At 40.8% G+C, this 16,979-nt stretch overlaps 1 protein-coding gene and 1 long non-coding RNA gene across 4 annotated transcripts in view; one reads left to right on the top strand and one right to left on the bottom strand.

Annotated features, from left to right (window-relative positions):
- The window catches only part of ERC2 (ELKS/RAB6-interacting/CAST family member 2), a 1,112,164-nt gene that overhangs the window by 878,681 nt on the left and 216,504 nt on the right, over positions 1 to 16,979 (bottom strand). The gene's annotated exons all lie outside the window — the stretch shown is intronic.
- Positions 1 to 16,979, top strand: part of LOC142830931 (uncharacterized) — a 42,917-nt gene that overhangs the window by 911 nt on the left and 25,027 nt on the right. The window contains exon 2 of the long non-coding RNA XR_012906493.1: positions 12,946 to 13,042. This is a non-coding gene — a long non-coding RNA (uncharacterized LOC142830931). The remainder of the gene's footprint in view (positions 1 to 12,945; positions 13,043 to 16,979) is intronic.

Genomic DNA, 16,979 nt, shown 5'->3' with positions numbered 1-16,979 from the left:
AAGGAGATAAAGATACAGAAAAGTAGCAGCCATGTGGGGTACTTTAAGGTATCCTTCCTATCCAAGACAGACACAAGCACAATGCCTAAGAGAAAATGAAGCGTAAAACTCCTCACAACTTCTGCAAGGAATGCTTCCCCTGCTGTGTACACTACAGTCAATTATCCAAATCCCTCCTGATAGCCACATCCTTTTATGGCCATAATAGGCATGCTAACAGGCTTGTCTTTGAGTGAAAGGTTTAGGAGTAGAAACTTTTTTGCTGTGCTTCTACAGAGTCTAGCCATGGATCCTTGCCTGTGGTTAGAGCACCTAAGGACTAGAATAAAATAAATAAGAACAACCCTGTGCTCAGGAAATAGTATTCTACTAAGGTTCCTGCCCAAGACATGAGAAGAAAAGTGTCCCTAATGCACTTATGTATAACAAGCCAGACTTTTCCCCATGATAATTAACAAATAAAAAAGTTTTAAATAATAAGACTATATCTTATCAGAGCAGACCTTTTAAAATAAAGTAATATTGTTTTGCACATATAGCTTATAGAGAATTCCTTTCAGTGAGGGATATTAAAGTGCTTCACACAAGGGAGTAGGGATCATGAGGCTACATATTTAGGCAGAAAGAAATTAAGGGACTTACCCAAGGCCACACTGTGAGACTATCAGACAGGAACTGAACCCAGTTAGATGACACAATGTACAAAGAGAGCTTTTGGGGGGGGTAGGAGGAATATCTTTTAAAGGATCCAGTGTCATCTGAGCAAAAATTGGATTTATAAAATTTAAAATTGATAAAATTATCATTTAAAAGGTTAAAATACATAATTTTGTGCAACTGTGAAAATGTAAATAAATAAAAATATGAAAAAGCAATACAGGAGGCCCCCAACTTGTGATGCAATTGGTTCCAGGGGAAGTGTTACTAGTCAGGGGTATCGTAACTTGAACCCTCATTTATGACAGGTGCCATGCACCATTGTAAATGCAGGCAGAGGACATAAGGCAGGGGTTTCTTGCCCCTTCCGCACTTACAAAAATGGTTGTAAGTGCAGAGGGTCAGAAAACTCGCGCTGTTGCAAGTCGGGGGCCTCCTGTAGAATAAACACTGATATTATCCATCAAAATTATAAAAAAAAATTCTTGCAAGCTTAATGATAGTCATTTTAAACCTCTCTCTGTGAGAAAATGACTATTGAATGTAAAATAATATGTAAAGCTACAGAATTAGATATTTAAAGGAAATGGGACCACCAATGTTGTTTTTTTCAGTGGTACACCCAAAAGCATCTACAATAGTTAGGAGGGGAAATATTTTAAAGGTGGTAATTTATATTGGTCCTAAAGCAATCAAGCAATTAAAAAAATCAATCGTGATTAATCAAATGATATAATATCATGATTAATCATTATTTTTAAATCATAATATAATACAATTTAAATATTTTGAATGTTTTCTAGATTTTCAAACAAACTAGTTTCAATTACAACACAGAATACAAAAGTGTAAAGTGCTCATTTTATTTATTTTATTTTATTCATTTATTTTATTACCCCTTAAAAAGAAAATGAAATACTATTTCAAGTTCATCTCATACAAGTAGTATATATAGTGCAATCTCCTTATCATGAAAGTATAAATTAAAAAATGCAGATTTTTTTTGTTACATAACTGCATTAAAAAAATTAAATTAAGTAAAATTTAACACCTACAAGTCCACTCAGTTCTAGTTAGGACTATGAATGGGTAACCAGTTAACTGCTTCGGGTCCTGTGCAATGCTGTTGCCTCCCTCTCCAGGGCCATGGGGCAAGAAGCAACTGAGGCACTGCAGGTGCTGCTCCAGTCCAGCCATGACTTGGCTGGAGCACCTCTCCCCTGCCTTCGCCTATTTAATCAGTTAACTAACTAACTAACTGCTTAACTAACTCGATCACTCCGAAAATTAAGTCTGGTTACAATTTGCAGGAGATAATGCTGCCTACTTTTTGGCTGGAATGTCACCTGAAAGTGAGAACATGGCACTAAGGCTAGGACTATGTCTAGACGACATCCCTCTTTCGAAAGAGGGATGTAAATCAGGCTGATTGAAAGTGCAAATGAAAAGCGGATTTATATATCCCACGTTTCATTTGCATATTTGCGTCCAATCGCTGTTTCGAAAAAGGGTATTTCGAAAGTGAAACCGCAGTCTAGACACGGTTCTTTCGAAAAAAAAACCAACAGCTTTTTTTTGAAAGATCCCATACTCTTCATTTTTTTGAAAGAGTGATGTAGTCTAGCCATAGTCTAGGTCTACACTACAGAGTTTTTGCGCAAAAATGGCTGTTATTGCGCAAAAACTTGCAGAGCGTCCATACCTCAAGCATGTTTTTGCACAACTAAAACAAAAGAACAGAGGGGGTTTTCCGGTGTAGGTATTCCTCCTTTTACGAGGAATAATTCCTTTTTGCGCAAGAGTTCTTGAGCAAAAAGTTGCGTGTGGATGGGGAACAGGGTTTTTTTGCACAAAAAGAGGCAATCGAAAAAAAGCACAGGTGCCCCAGTGGCCATTCTGTAAATAGCAATCAGAGTTTCCTTTTGAGAGAGTATCCATGCATCCTGGACACTCTCTTTCACAAAAGCACATTGCTTTTTCGATGCGCTTTAACAGTGTGGATGCGCTCTTACACAAGAAGTTTTTGTGGAAGATTTCTTCTGCAAAAAGGTTCTTGTGCAAGAAGCCTGTAGTGTAGACATAGCCTCAGATAGCCAGTATTGCAATATATTTATGTGCCAGATACGCTCAAGCTTCTTATGTTCCTTCATGCTTCAACCCCAATTTCCAGAGGACATGTATCCAGGCTGATGTTGGGTTCTGCTCACCAAAATCCAAGAGAGTGTGGACTGACACATTCATTTTTACCATTTGATTCGGATACCAACAGCAGAAGGTTGGTTTTCTTTTTTGGTGGTTCAGGTTCTATAATTTCTGCATCAGAGTGTTGGTCTTTTGAGACTTCTAAAAGCATACACAACATGTTGGAAAGTACTTCTAATTTTTTTACCCTTGGGTCGAGTGCTATAGCTATTTTTAGAAATATCACATTGACACCTTCTCTGCATTTTATCAAATCTGCTATGAAAATGTTCTTAAAACAAACAACATGTGCTGGGTTGTCATAAAGAGTGCTATAACAAGAAATGCAGATAAAACAGAACAGGAGACATATAGTTCTCCCAAGCAGTTCAATTACAAATGTAATTGGTGCATTTTTAACAAGCATTATCAGTGTGAAAGCATGTCCTCTGAAATGGTGGCTGAAGCATGAAGGGAAATACAAATGTTTAGCACATAAGTACTTGGAATGCTGACTACAAAAGTCATGCTAAAGCCTGATCTTATTTTCTGGTGATACTATAAATGAGAAGCAGATAGCAATATTTCTGTAAATGTAAACACACTTGTTTGTCTTACCAATTGGATGAATAAAAAGCAGGACTGAGTAGACTTGTAGGCTCTAAAATGTTACATTATTTTGTTACGGAACTGTAGTAAAAAATAAAACATGTACAATTGTAAGTTATACTTTAACGATAAAGAGAGTGCACTATGTACTTGTATTTCTGTAAATGTAAACACACTTGTTTGTCTTATCAATTGGATAAATAAAAAGCAGGATTGAGTAGACTTGTAGGCTCTAAAATGTTACATTATTTTGTTACGGAACTGTAGTAAAAAATAAAACATGTACAATTGTAAGTTATACTTTAACGATAAAGAGAGTGCACTATGTACTTGTATGAGCTGAATTGAAAAATTCTATTTCTTTTGTTTAGCACTGTTACAGGTCAAATTTATAATAAAAAATAATATAATGTACGCACTCTACACTTGTATTCTATGATGTAATAGAAAATCAATACAAAATGCATAAAAATATCCAAATATATTTAATAAATTTCAGTTGGTATATTGTTTAACAATGTGATTGATCACAATTGCTTGACAGTCCTAATTGGTTCAGATTCTAAACGGGCTATGAGAAAGCAAAAGAGGTTCAAACTTGAAGGTCTCCATTATTTTAACTTCTTTTGTTCTTCATGTGCATGATCTGACTCCTATCAGTGTCAACGGAAAAGGTGCCATGAATTACAGTGCAGCAGTATTACATCAAATGTATCTTTCATTTAAGACCTGGGCAAGCATCCAGGGCCACAGGTTCACTAAGCTGTGAAAGTGCTCCAGTGCCCCTCAAAAGCTTCTAGCTTTGCATCTCCCTTGCACACTCCATCGTGGCCAAACATGCATTTGTCACCTCCAAGATCAATTTTGCTCCTTCTTATCCAAAATTCATAACAATTGAATGATCCAACTGCTTGCCTGTACCATAATATAGATGCATTGGACTCAATTACATCTGTTCACCACAAACTGCACAGCCTGCAAGTAACCTGCTCTCATACATTTCAGAGTCTTACTTATACATACAGTCATTCATAGTTTAGAGACAAGAGACCTCCAAACCATATTTTGCCTCCTAAAACATCCTATTGTACCAAAGAAAGTGAGATAAGTTGGATTGTTCTTAATACACATTCTAAAAACAGACCAGTTGTACAGTTTTGTCAGCAGAACTCCCTCTCTGTGGGCATCCCTTGGTAGATCCTTCTTGATTTAAGTAATTTTATCTATTCTTCTGTACAAATGAACAGATGGGTCCTGAGGGTTCCCTAGCCATTCTTTTGCAATAGACAATTTTTCCATTAGATGAGTTATTCTATTTACTATACTTTGTCCAGGAGCATTACTGGATAAGGATGCTCAAATTTATCAAAAATACTAAAGAAAAAGTTAATACAACAAAGATTGGCTAAGGGTGCAATCAGATTCTGAATGCTGCTTTTTGCCACTTTTGAATAGCATACAATTCCAACTAGTCACACACATACACACAATATGTATGATATTAGTGGCTCCCCTCCAGTGAATTAAATCTTCTATTGTTTGTGAACAGAGCGGTGTTTTCAAAGGTCACAATATGGGTACAAATGGAAAAAGCTAGGTAGTGGTACTACTCTTCAACAAGGATCATGCCCGGGACAAGTTTCCACCATTTCCACTTATAGTAACACTGAATAAATGAACAGTGTAATAAAAAGCGTAAGGGGTTTTTTCCATCCTACTAAATTCATCACTTCTAGACTGTTTTTGCTTAAATTAAAAAGTGAATAATTTATCTTCTGATAGAAACCTATTATTTTAGCTAAAAAGTTAATTGTACATAATTTTTTAAAAAAACTGATGAATTTGTGACAGCCTGATTCTGCTGTCAGAGTTAATAGGTATTGTGCCATTGATTTCTGTAGCTATAGGTCCCAAAAATGTTTTTTGCAACAAACAAGTAAAATAAGGCCCTAAATCTGCAATAGGATTACCATTACAATCATTACAATTTTGCCTAATTAATGTTATTTTTGTATACTACATTAGCAATAAAATGTTCACCATTTAGATTTCATCCTTTTCTCTCATAAATGAACATATACATAAATGATAGGCAGATTTTTCTAAAAGTAAGAGAAAATGCCTCCTTCCATTTTTCTCTTCTCCCTTGGTCCTTTACATATACAGGCAGTCCCCGGGTTACAAACAATATAGGGACTATAGGTTTGTTCTTAAGTTGAATTTGTATGTAAGTCGGAACTGGCTCCAGATTCAGCCGCTGTTGCTGAAACTGACCAGCGGCTGACTACAGGAAGCTGGAGGCAGAATTGCTCTGCCCCCAGCTTCCTGGAATCAGCCACTGATCAGTTTCAACAGCGGCTGAATCTCGAGCCTGGGACAGAACAGCTGGGCTGCCAGGAAGGTCCCTGCAGGACCAACCCGGCAGCACCCCAGCTGCTCTACCCCAGGGTCCACAACAAAAGCCTGGTCTGCTGGGGGGGGCGCACTAGCTGCGCGCCCCCTCCACCCCCAGCAGACCAGGGACACAGGGAGCAAAGCCGCAGCGGCGGTGGGGTGCCGCGCCTCTGAGGCTTTGCTCTGGCAAAGCCTCAGAGGCGCGGAACCCCACCGCCACTGCCGCTTTGCTCCCAGTGCCCCTGGTCTGCTGGGGACCGTCTCCAGCAGACCAGGGACACCTGGAGCAAAGCCGGGGAGGCGGAGGGGTCCCGCGCCTCTGAGGCTTTGCTCTGGCAAAGCCTCAGAGGCGCGGCACCCCGCTGCCGCTTTGCTCCCGGTGCCTCTGGTCTGCTGGGGACCGTCTCCAGCAGACCAGGGACACCTGGAGCAAAGCCGGGGAGGCGGAGGGGTCCCGCGCCTCTGAGGCTTTGCTCTGGCAAAGCCTCAGAGGCGCGGCACCCCGCTGCCGCTTTGCTCCCGGTGCCTCTGGTCTGCTGGGGACCGTCTCCAGCAGACCAGGGACACCGAGAGCAAAGCCGCAGCGGCGGCGGGGTGACGCGCCTCTGAGGCTTTGCCAGAGCAAAGCCTCAGAGGCGCGGGACCCCTCCGCCTCCCCGGCTTTGCTCCAGGTGTCCCTGGTCTGCTGGAGATGGTCCCCAACAGACCAGGGGCACCCGGAGCAGCTTTTCTCGCCCCGGAGGTCGAGGTGGCGGGACCGCTGCGCTCTGGGCAGTCCCGCTGCCTGCGAGCTCCACGGTGAGAGAGCCCCGTTCGTAAGTGCGGATCCGACATAAGTCAGAGCCGCGTAACTCGCGGACTGCCTGTATTTAGAAAGAGCTATCTTGGCTAGGCAGACAGTGGGCCTTTAAAAAGTTTAAGTAAGGATCCACACAATGGTTATGAGCTGGAAACCTAAATGAGGGTGTTCATCATTGCTCAAGACTACAGTTCCATGGTCTGAACAAAGGCTGCAGTATTCAAACATGTATAATAAGATAGCACCTGATACTTGCCAATTAATAATTCTGTCTCTTCCTGTCAGCAGTCTCACTCTAATTAGCATGTGCTGCACTAGCAACAGCAGCTTCTGTCTTGGATTCAGAAAATTACATAAAGGAAGGTATGTCTACACTACAGTGCTTTTTGTACAAGGAATGATATGAGACTGTGAAATAGCATCTCATTCAATGTGTGTTATAGATACAGACACCTCAGTGGTAATCTTTTTTCCTTTTCTTAGAAAGAAATATATTAAATATACTAGAGGGAGTTACCCGCCATTGCTTGGGAAAGTGGAGGAACAAAATTTGCACTGAGTTCTATAGGGATTATAATATATATATATATATATATATATATATATATATATATATATATATATAGTATAAAACAACCAACTTTACATGTTATCATCAAAAACTTTATTGTAAACTATATTTTTGTTTCATTATTCGAAACAAATATGTACACATTTTCTCCACTTCCAACTCTTGAACACGTAACATAGAGTTGTCCATGTGAAAAGCAAGATGTCTCCAAATCAATTCCAACTACGTTAAGTGACTGTCCTCGCGCTTTGTCAGCATACATTGTTGAAATATAAGTTGACAGTTGATATAGCTGAGGTGAGGAGCCTGAGAGAAGGGAGGAGGAAGGGAGCCGTGCGCCTGCCACTGGCACCCAAGCCTGCCCTCCGCTTCCTTGTCCCTCCACCTGCCTTAGTGAGTGACTGGCTCCGCAGCTTCCCCCAGGTAGCTGCTTCTCACCGCACTGCCAAGCTCCGTGCAGCCCCAAGGAGAGGTGTCGGTCTCTCATCTCTTCCCTCCCACCAGTACTTTAATACCTTCTCCTGGATAAAAGGTTATCCCATGCAAAGTTTGGTTGCAGAAGCTCTTATAGTGTCCAAGGGTATGTCTACACTACCCCCCTAGTTCGAACTAGGGGGGGAATGTATGCTAATGAAGCCCGGGAAATTCAAATCCCGGGCTTCATTAGCAAGTTCGGTATGCATAAAGCCGGCGCCGCCATTTTTAAAAGCCGGCTAGTGCGAACCCCGTGCCACGCGGCTACACGCGGCACGGACTAGATAGTTCGGATTAGGCTTCTAATCCGAACATCTAGTCCGTGCCGCGTGTAGCCGCGCGGCACGGGGTTCGCACTAGCCGGCTTTTAAAAATGGCGGCGCCGGCTTTATGATAATGAAGCCTGGGAAATTCAAATCCCGGGCTTCATTAGCAAGTTCGGTATGCATACATTCCCCCCCTAGTTCGAACTAGGGGTATAGTGTAGACATACCCTAAGTTATTAACGCACAAACATACAATCATTCTCCTTTATATATTAGAAGATTTAAATGTCTGAAAAGATGGAATATAAATTAAATCTCTAAAAATAAGCTAACTACACTGACATTTTCCATTTCTATGATAGGTTAGCAGGATTTCATGTTGAATCTAGCCAGCCTTCTTCATCTTCTACAAAACTTAATATGATTTTAATTGCTTCTCTACAAATTTTCCATTCCTACAGGTAAGTCTTCCTAACATGACCCACCATGGCCTTCTCCATTTAGCCTTGAGTCCTATTTGGGTATGTCTACACTACAGTGCTATTTCGAATTCACTTAATTCAAAATAGTTAATTCGAATTAACTAATTCAAAATAACGCATCTAGACACAAAAACCCCGGTGCGTCTCGTGGAGTCGTTGCCATCGGCCCGGCTGCACTTGCTGCAGGCTGCCATCCAGGAGGTCCATCGGGGGGCTGTCAGGATCCAGGAGGCCCTGCAGAAGAGTGTCCACCCTGAGGAGCCCTCAGAGCCACCCCGGTCTTTCCCATCGGGGGCTTGTGCCCCATTCCTCCTTCATGTCCTTTCTCTCTACCCCTCCCTAGCCCCCCTTCCTGATGTCAAATAAGAGAAACGGTTTTTCATAAACATGAACTGTCTTTATTTAACAAAACTGGGGAGGAGTAATGGCGGCAGAAGAGGGGAAGCTCAGCACTCAGGGGTGGGGGTCTCGTCGGGCCACATGTCTCCCAGCACGGCGGGTGCGGGGGCCCTTGGCGTCCCCAGGGTGATTGGGAGGAGGGTGTGGAGATTGAAGTGGGGGATGTGGAGATTGAGAAGGAGGGTGAGGAGGGAAAGTTGGGAACGGGGGCAGGAGTGGGAAGAGGAACAGTAGCTGGGGGGGCAGCAGGCGCTTGGGCGGCACAGGGCAGCATGCGCTGCAGCAGGGCCTGCAGGTGTGAGCACATGGCATGATCCTGGGCAAGCTGCTCCCGGCGGAGCTGCAGAACCTCCTGCACCCAGGCCTGGATAGTGCGGTGCAGGGCTCGCAGGGCCCCCAGGTGCTGGTCCCGGTACCCCTGCCGCTTGCTGGTGGTCCGGAGGAGCCTTTGGGTGCGGGAGCATGTCCCAGGCGGGGTGGTGCGCCCTGCACGTACAGCTGGTGCAACTGTGGAGAAAGAAGGGGAATGGTCAGTTCTCCCTGGGGACAGAGTGGATGATGCCCAGCACCCCCTGCGAGGTGAGGACGACCGTGCCCTGCACCATCAGAGCCGATGTGCTTTCACTGAGGCCATGGTTGGGATGTCTGGCTCTCCCTAGGAGTGGGAGCTGCCCCAAGACCGCACCCATGCCCCTGTGCCATGTATAGTGCGGCCGAAGAGGGGAGGAGGGACCAGGAGATGTTCCCTGCCTCTGTGTAAAGGGGGTGTGTGAAGGGAGGGCATCCTGCTGGGTTGTGAGCGTGTCAGGTCTCTTCGCACACGTGTGTGCCTATTGGGCCATAGCCCTGGGTGTCATGCAGCTGGAGCCACCTGCCCAAGGGTGGCATGGCACGTGCTTGCACATGCACAGGTGGCTGGGTGATCCGTGGGAGGCATGGCCCACGCGTGTGGTCCCTGGTCTTCCTTCCCCCCGGGAAAGTACTGTCACTTACCTGGTATGGCCTCTCCAGACAACCCTGCTGACTCCGGTGCCAGGACAGCTGGTGGTTGCCCCTCTGCTGCGTCCAGGTTAGGGTCCTCAGCTCCTGGCTTGCTGCCTCCCGTGCTGGCGTGGACCGCCCCGTCCCCCAGGATTCGGTCGAGGGCGGAGAAGTAGAGGCAGGTGGCAGCCCCTGCTGCGGCACCGCCCCTGGTAGCCCTGGTGTACACCTGCCGCAACTCCTGCTCCTGGGTGTGCCTGTGGGCTTTCCTGCCCATAGTGGTCGCTATGCAGCCGTAGATGGCAGTGTTCCTCCACCTAGTGCGGAGATCATGGACGTTGGGGGCCTCCCCACAAACCTCAGTGAGGTCCATGATCTCCGCACTAGTTCATGAGGGTGCACATCTACGGCCCCTGGCTGGCCCCGGGTGCTGGGGGATTGGGCGGGGGACGGCTGGCTGCCACAGGTTGGCATTGTGCAGCCACTGGGAGAGGGTCTGCGGCTGCTGGCAGGCCTGGCTCTTGCACGTGCCCAGTGGCCAGACTCTACCCCTTTAAGGGCCTCGGGGCTGGAGGGAGAGGAGAAGAGTTTTCCTGGTTGTGCCTAGAGTGGCCACCAGGGGAAACTGGGAAGGGCTGGAGGCCCCCTAATTCGAAATGAGTGTCTACACAGCACTTATTTCGAATTAGCTATTTGGAATTTGGTGTTATTCCTCATAGAATGAGGTTTACCAACTTCAAAATAAGTGCTCCACTATTTCGAATTTATTTCAAAATAGCGGTCTGGCTGTGTAGACTCTATTGTAGTCTGCTGTTATTTCGAATTAACTTTGTAGTGTAGACATACCCAGATATATCAGCCCTAATAATAATAACAATATGGACTTTGCTAATACTCTCCCGATTTAGTTGTGCTTATAGGGGTAAACAAAAGTTAGAAAAATAGATCTATTGTAAATGAAAGTATACTTTACTGATCTAGTCCTTTTATAAAACTTTAATTTCTATTTAACTCTAAAGTTTTCTGGTGGGGGAAGAAACAACCACCTGATCTACCTAATTAATCTCCATCGCTAAAAACTGTCAATTTGGAGCACCACTGCTATAAACATGGTGCTATTTCTTCAATTTTGTATAGTAGAGGAGCACTACTAATCAGAAAAAGATTTAATAACTTTTATTTAAAAGATTCTAGAGTGTTAGTTTTCATCCATGTTCTTTTTCTGTGTATTGCAGCAGGATTATACATCTGGAACAAAATGTGTTCATTTAGGTTTGAGATCTAACTGGCTATTAAATTTCAAGTATCTTATGCTCTTTGGCTGAAGGTCAGTTGGATTAAATTACTTCAGATTCTTGTAGTCAGACATGGTTGTTATTCTGAAGCCTGCTAAGTATGTCTAGTATTTTTAACTTTCTTTTTATTGGGTTTTATGTGCAAAGACAGGTTTAGGCATATCAAACTAGGCCATTAATCAATCAAGTCCGGTATTCTGCCTCTGGCCAATAGTCATGCCTTAGAGGAATCTTAAAAAAAAATTCTAATGTAGTAGCTCTAAATCTTTCCAGACTAGTATATCCCATTCAGGAGTCTGGTTGGTCTTTTGTACCCGAGTTTCATTACTGAAAATTTGCTGACTTTGTCATTTTTCCCATCTAATTATAAAATAATTGGAATATAAATATTGTACATACTTTTTGGTGAATAGTATATGCAGTGGTATAAAAAGTTATTGTGTGTATAAAATTTTAGTTAGTACTGATGTTACTAGTGATTTTTATGTAGCCTGTTGATAAAATAGGCAAATATCTAGGTGAGTGGATGCATCCCTTGGAACACCTTGATGTACAACCAGAGAACCACTGTCCTAAGGCATTTAGTCAATTGTGCAATGATTTTGAGGTAGGAGGAAATGGGGGGAGAAAGAGAACATAGGTAAGACACATGTGATCTAAAGCAAAGAGATTCTTGAGGGGTTGGGGGGAGCCTGGAACATATTTGGAGGGGAACATAAGAAGCTTTAAGAGAAAAAAAACAAACTTACTGCACACATTCAGAGCTGGGTGGCCAGAGAGCAGCAGCTGCTAGCCAGGCACCCGGGGGGGAGGTGTAAGCTACGTTAAATACAAAGAAGGGAGACATGATCAAACACATTTGAGAAACACTGCTCTAAAGTGTGAGTCTTTAGTTTAAAGTTGTTAGCAGTCTTGAAATTAAGTCCTTTTTCTGAACTACCTGTAATAATAAATTCTAGGAATAAAATTTACTCAGGTAATTCTGATAGAAATTTGCAGTTTTTAAAATTTCATCACATAATACCTTGCACAAGCCACCAAAGAATTATTATCACAAGTCTTAATTGTTAGCTAATTGGAATAGGCTCACTAGGTCAAAATGTTTAGAAAAGAAAAATACATTGTGAAAATATCACAAAAGGAATTTTTCAAGGACATCATTTCCAAGTATAAAATTTTTTAAAAAAATACATACTGTAAGCGACTGTATTTAAAAACTAAATATGCTAGCTCATATTAAAATTTTAGTACCAGCAAGTAAAAATTTTGCATCCCATAAACTAACAGGAATTTAGTGGCTACAAATTTCTAAATTATACTAGGACTTGGTAAATACTGGAGATACTATTTCTAGACCTGACATCCTGAAGACAGTTATTTTGAGCAAAAGAGATGGTTGGTTACCGTAAAAGGGTAGCTGGCTCCTTAACTGAAATTGGGCTTAGCTAACCTGCTCGAATCTACCCCTGCCTTAGTTTGATGTAGAGGGCTGGGCTGCCAGAAGTGTTATAAATGAGAGTTCAGAGCAAAATTTTTTTAAAAAGTCCTGAGAATAAAGAGAACTCAGATGAGTAGTGTTCGGCTAAAACTTAAGGGAGGAGATGTCCTTGAAAGAGGAAGCAGTTTACATTCCCTGGTTGAGTAGTGGAGCCAAATCAGGCTGCTAGAAACAGAAGGCAGGAAGTGAGTCACCTACGAACTGTGAATGAGACAACTAAAAGACAGCAATTCTGGAAAAATGACTAAACTTCTAAGAAAACATGGAGCATAAATTATCTGGACACCATTCCAAGATAACCAGAACCTTAAAAACTAAGCAATCATTGACTGTTTTCAGATGCATCTGTAGACTGGGAGAAGTCTGCTATTTCATTGACTTTTGAGATTTCCAAATATAGACAGACTGATGTTATTGTTATCAGCACCCCATTCAGGTAAGTGCTTGTGCTAACATGTTTATGAGTACTTAAAATTGCTTTCACCTATATTAAAATTAAAAGTCCAATAACAAAAAGAAAAATAGAACAGTACCCAGAAGGATAGAAAAGGGATTTACATGTGTCAGTCTCCACTGCTATCAGATTCAGCTGTGACGCTATGTGTAAAAATGCACCAATTATGTCAAAACTGACTAATTTTGATATCTCTTCCCAACTTTCATATACTGTCTCCTCCTCTCCCCCTCCCCCGATATTAACTAAGGTTATGCCAGGAAGGGTAATGAAGAAATATTTTTGTTCGTGAAACCAACACTATGACCCTACATTCTGGCTTTGGGTTACCTGTCTCAAACCTAATATATTTAACCACTGTATTTAAATTCCTTGATTTGTCCTATTTTATCCATCCCTTTCTCCACACAATTAAATGGGACAGTCTGTCTCATGTATATTTATTATCTTTAAAAGTACTTTTTGGGAAAAAAAAGATTTGATTTGAAACTGTCTTTCGAATGGGTACATTCACAGAATGTTTGGTCACCTAAATTGCATGCATATCTTGATCCTGTAAGCACACTCAGCCCTGCTCTACACTAGGGAGTTATTTAGAATGAACTCCCCTTATTTTGAAACAACAAGAGGAGCGTCCACACTACCAAGCCCGTTGTTTCGAAATAAGGGGCTGGTTATTTCAAAATAATAAATCCTGCTTTCCACAAGGAATAATGCTTATTTCAAAACAGTTATTTTGAAATAACGATAGTGTGGACACTTCACTGCTGCTATTTCGAAATAACTACTTCCCAGGGTCATTCAAAGTAATTACTCCCCAGTGCTCTAAGACAAGGCAGTGCATCCGCATTAAAGGAGCCTGCCTCAGACTAATTTCAAGGCTTCCCTGTAGTGTGGACATGCTACTTCGAAATAGTTATTTTGGGAGTTATTTCACAATTTCGAAATAATTTCCTATGTAGACATGCCCTTAGAGGCCACCTAACTCCATACAAAACAACCAAGGTGGAGAAGGGAAGAAGGAGTATCACTTCCTTCATAACCTTTAGCCCAAAAGTTGAAATGCTCAACCAGCATGCGCGAGCCCCTGCTTCCAGTCCCCACTTAAGTAAGTGCCCTAAGCACCAGAGTATGGAATATTTTGATGTGAATCTCCCTCAATTTCTCCTATGAATCTTGTTTCACATTAAATAATTCACAAAAGCTCATCACCTATTAAACTATCTTGTTAGTCTTTAAAGTGCTACATAGTTTTTCCTTTTGTTCTAATAACCCAGTGCGTAGAGCACTCACCTCAGAGGTGGCAGATCTCTGTTCAAACATCTGACTCATGAGAAGGGCACTTGAGCCAGATGGTGAGTGCCACTAGGCCAGAAGTTATAAAGGAGGTCATTATCCTCCTTGCCCTCCCATTATTTGTAAATTAGGCAGCCTCTGAATGATCTACTTGATTGAGCCCAACATGTGACTTAGGCAGATAAATATCAATCTTCTGTGGCTTGTGAATCACATGCTGTCAGGATCAATGCAGCACAGCACTTGAATCCTTTTTGTGGATCCAGGTTAGTGTGACCAGAGAATGGAGTAGGGAAGATATGGGAAAAAATAAGAGAAAATATGTTTCAAAAGGCATATCAGGACTTCTCTGTTTAATTGTTAGTCTCCTTAGATGCTTATGTCAAATCTGCAACCCACAAAAATGTGTGAGATTTGGACATGCAGCACTGCCACAACATTATTTATATACTTGAATATGATGTTACAGTTTTACAGTTTGAAATAATTCTTAGAATATTACCTTCTGAAAATTGTACCTTCTAAAAATATGGACAAGATGTCTTTATCACCTCTACATATTGGAAAGTATAAAAACTGACTTATCTGTGAATTCTGAATTCCTGTAATACCTGTTACCTCCACCTATGATTATTTCTTCAAATTTGCAACTCTGCAAACTATTTCTTCACTTGTTACTCAGAAATATTACATGTAGTTTTTAACTAATGGAGTTTATCATGCTACAAATTCTAAACTTGTAAAATCTTCATTGAGAGTGGGTCTGTCTTTTAAAGAAACCGAGTCTTTTTAAGTCTCTAAATTTTCTAATTCCTCGTATGCACTATAAGGTATATTGTAACTGAGCACCCTCACAAGAATAATATGGTACTTAATGAAAATATGACTGAATAGACAACATTAGGAGTAATTATTGTTTTCCAGGGCATAATCAGGTTTCTACTTTTTCATGTCTGCAGTGACTATTAAGATTGCAAAGTCTTCCTCTAAAACTAAGAGATCAACTTAAAATGTACATATTATTTGCATTTTTATGGAAAATAATTGCCTTAATTAGGATCTTTTTGTATAAAAATGTTTTTATAACCAACATATTATGAATCATATATAAAAAAAAGTTTTAGGCAGGGAAAAGTTAAATTTTTTACTTACTAAAAGAATGCCTTCTGTTTGAAAAAAGTAACTGATTAGACTAATATTTTTATCCTGGGCAGTAAAAACAAAAAGGAAAGAGGCACTAATGAACCTAGTAAAGAGGTTTAGTCTAGAGTAGTTGTTAATCTATATAAGTAACTTGTGGGCGGGAGAGAGAAACGTTTGGTGTTAATAAAGTATTTCCTTAGAAAATTACTACTGGCTCCAATGCAAAGCATTTACAGTAAACATTGAAAGTCTGCAAGGCATCTGTTCTCTTCACAGTGTAAAAATGAACTTTGTCTCCTTAACTTTTAAAACATGCACTAAGTAATTCATGCTAGCAGTTCAAATCCTATCATCAACCTTCATTATTTCACTGAGTTCAAAGATAGAAGCAGAATCTTTTGGAAAAAGCCCTGAAAGTTTAAAGTACACAAATTATAACCAAAAAGTTTCTACAATGTATGAAAACTGTAGCCATAAACTAATTGTTATAGCATTATTTTAAGAACATATACAAGGTAAGAGTTAAATTGCATGTATGAAACTAAATATCATCTCAAGTTTGGTTTTCGTGAAATTATACATTATGTACAAGATGCTGTGTTATATAATAATACTTTCAGGAATTTTAACATTTGACTTTACTAGAAATTTAGCAGGTCTTTGCCTAAGGCAAGTTTTTAATAGCAATAATAAAAAAATACTTAATGGCACTTAGGGTAAATCATGTGTGGTCATCATGTTTAAAAAAGTAATACCAAACATCTGTGCTAGATTTCCACATGATAAAACAACCATATTACCTAAAGTTTTCCCAAACTTATAGAGAAAAAGGTTTATTTAAAAACCTAGAAAAGATACATGATAATCAATGTACAAAATATAAGGCAGGCATCTTGCATTTTGTGATAGGAATGTAGGTTTAGTGATCTTCATAATATTTAATCCAGAATGCCAAGCAAACGATAATATGACTTCATGTTACTTAAAACACATTTTAAATTTTTAAAATGCTTAATGTAAAAAGGAACACTGCAATAACTAACAGGATCTTTTTTCTTTTGTGTGTATACTTGCAAGGGCCATGTAGTTCATTATAATGTATGTGATTTTCTTCTTCAAGCAAATGCTTCAGTGCTCTCACCTCTTAAAAATATCAGTACAATCCACCTAACACTGAAAAGTCCTAACAAAATGAACGTGTGTGTACAATTAAGGCAAACAAGACAAGGGTTCAGATTTAAGCTGCTGAAATATGATCATGAGTAAAAAGATTCTAAAACCATAGAAAAAAATTCCATGACCTTGCAACAAGTTACTCTTTAAAACTGGATCCAAAATTCAATATAATGCCTTGGGTTATTTATGTAAATCCTTTTTGTACAAGAAATGACATGAGACTGTGAAATAGCACCTCATTCAATCTGTGTTATAGATACAGACACCTCAGTAGTAGTTTCTTTTTTCCCTTTCTTAGAAAGAA

Source organism: Pelodiscus sinensis, chromosome 11 (assembly GCF_049634645.1).
Source record: "Pelodiscus sinensis isolate JC-2024 chromosome 11, ASM4963464v1, whole genome shotgun sequence".
NCBI lineage: Eukaryota > Metazoa > Chordata > Testudines > Trionychidae > Pelodiscus > Pelodiscus sinensis.
This window is presented reverse-complemented; position numbering and strand designations above follow the sequence as displayed.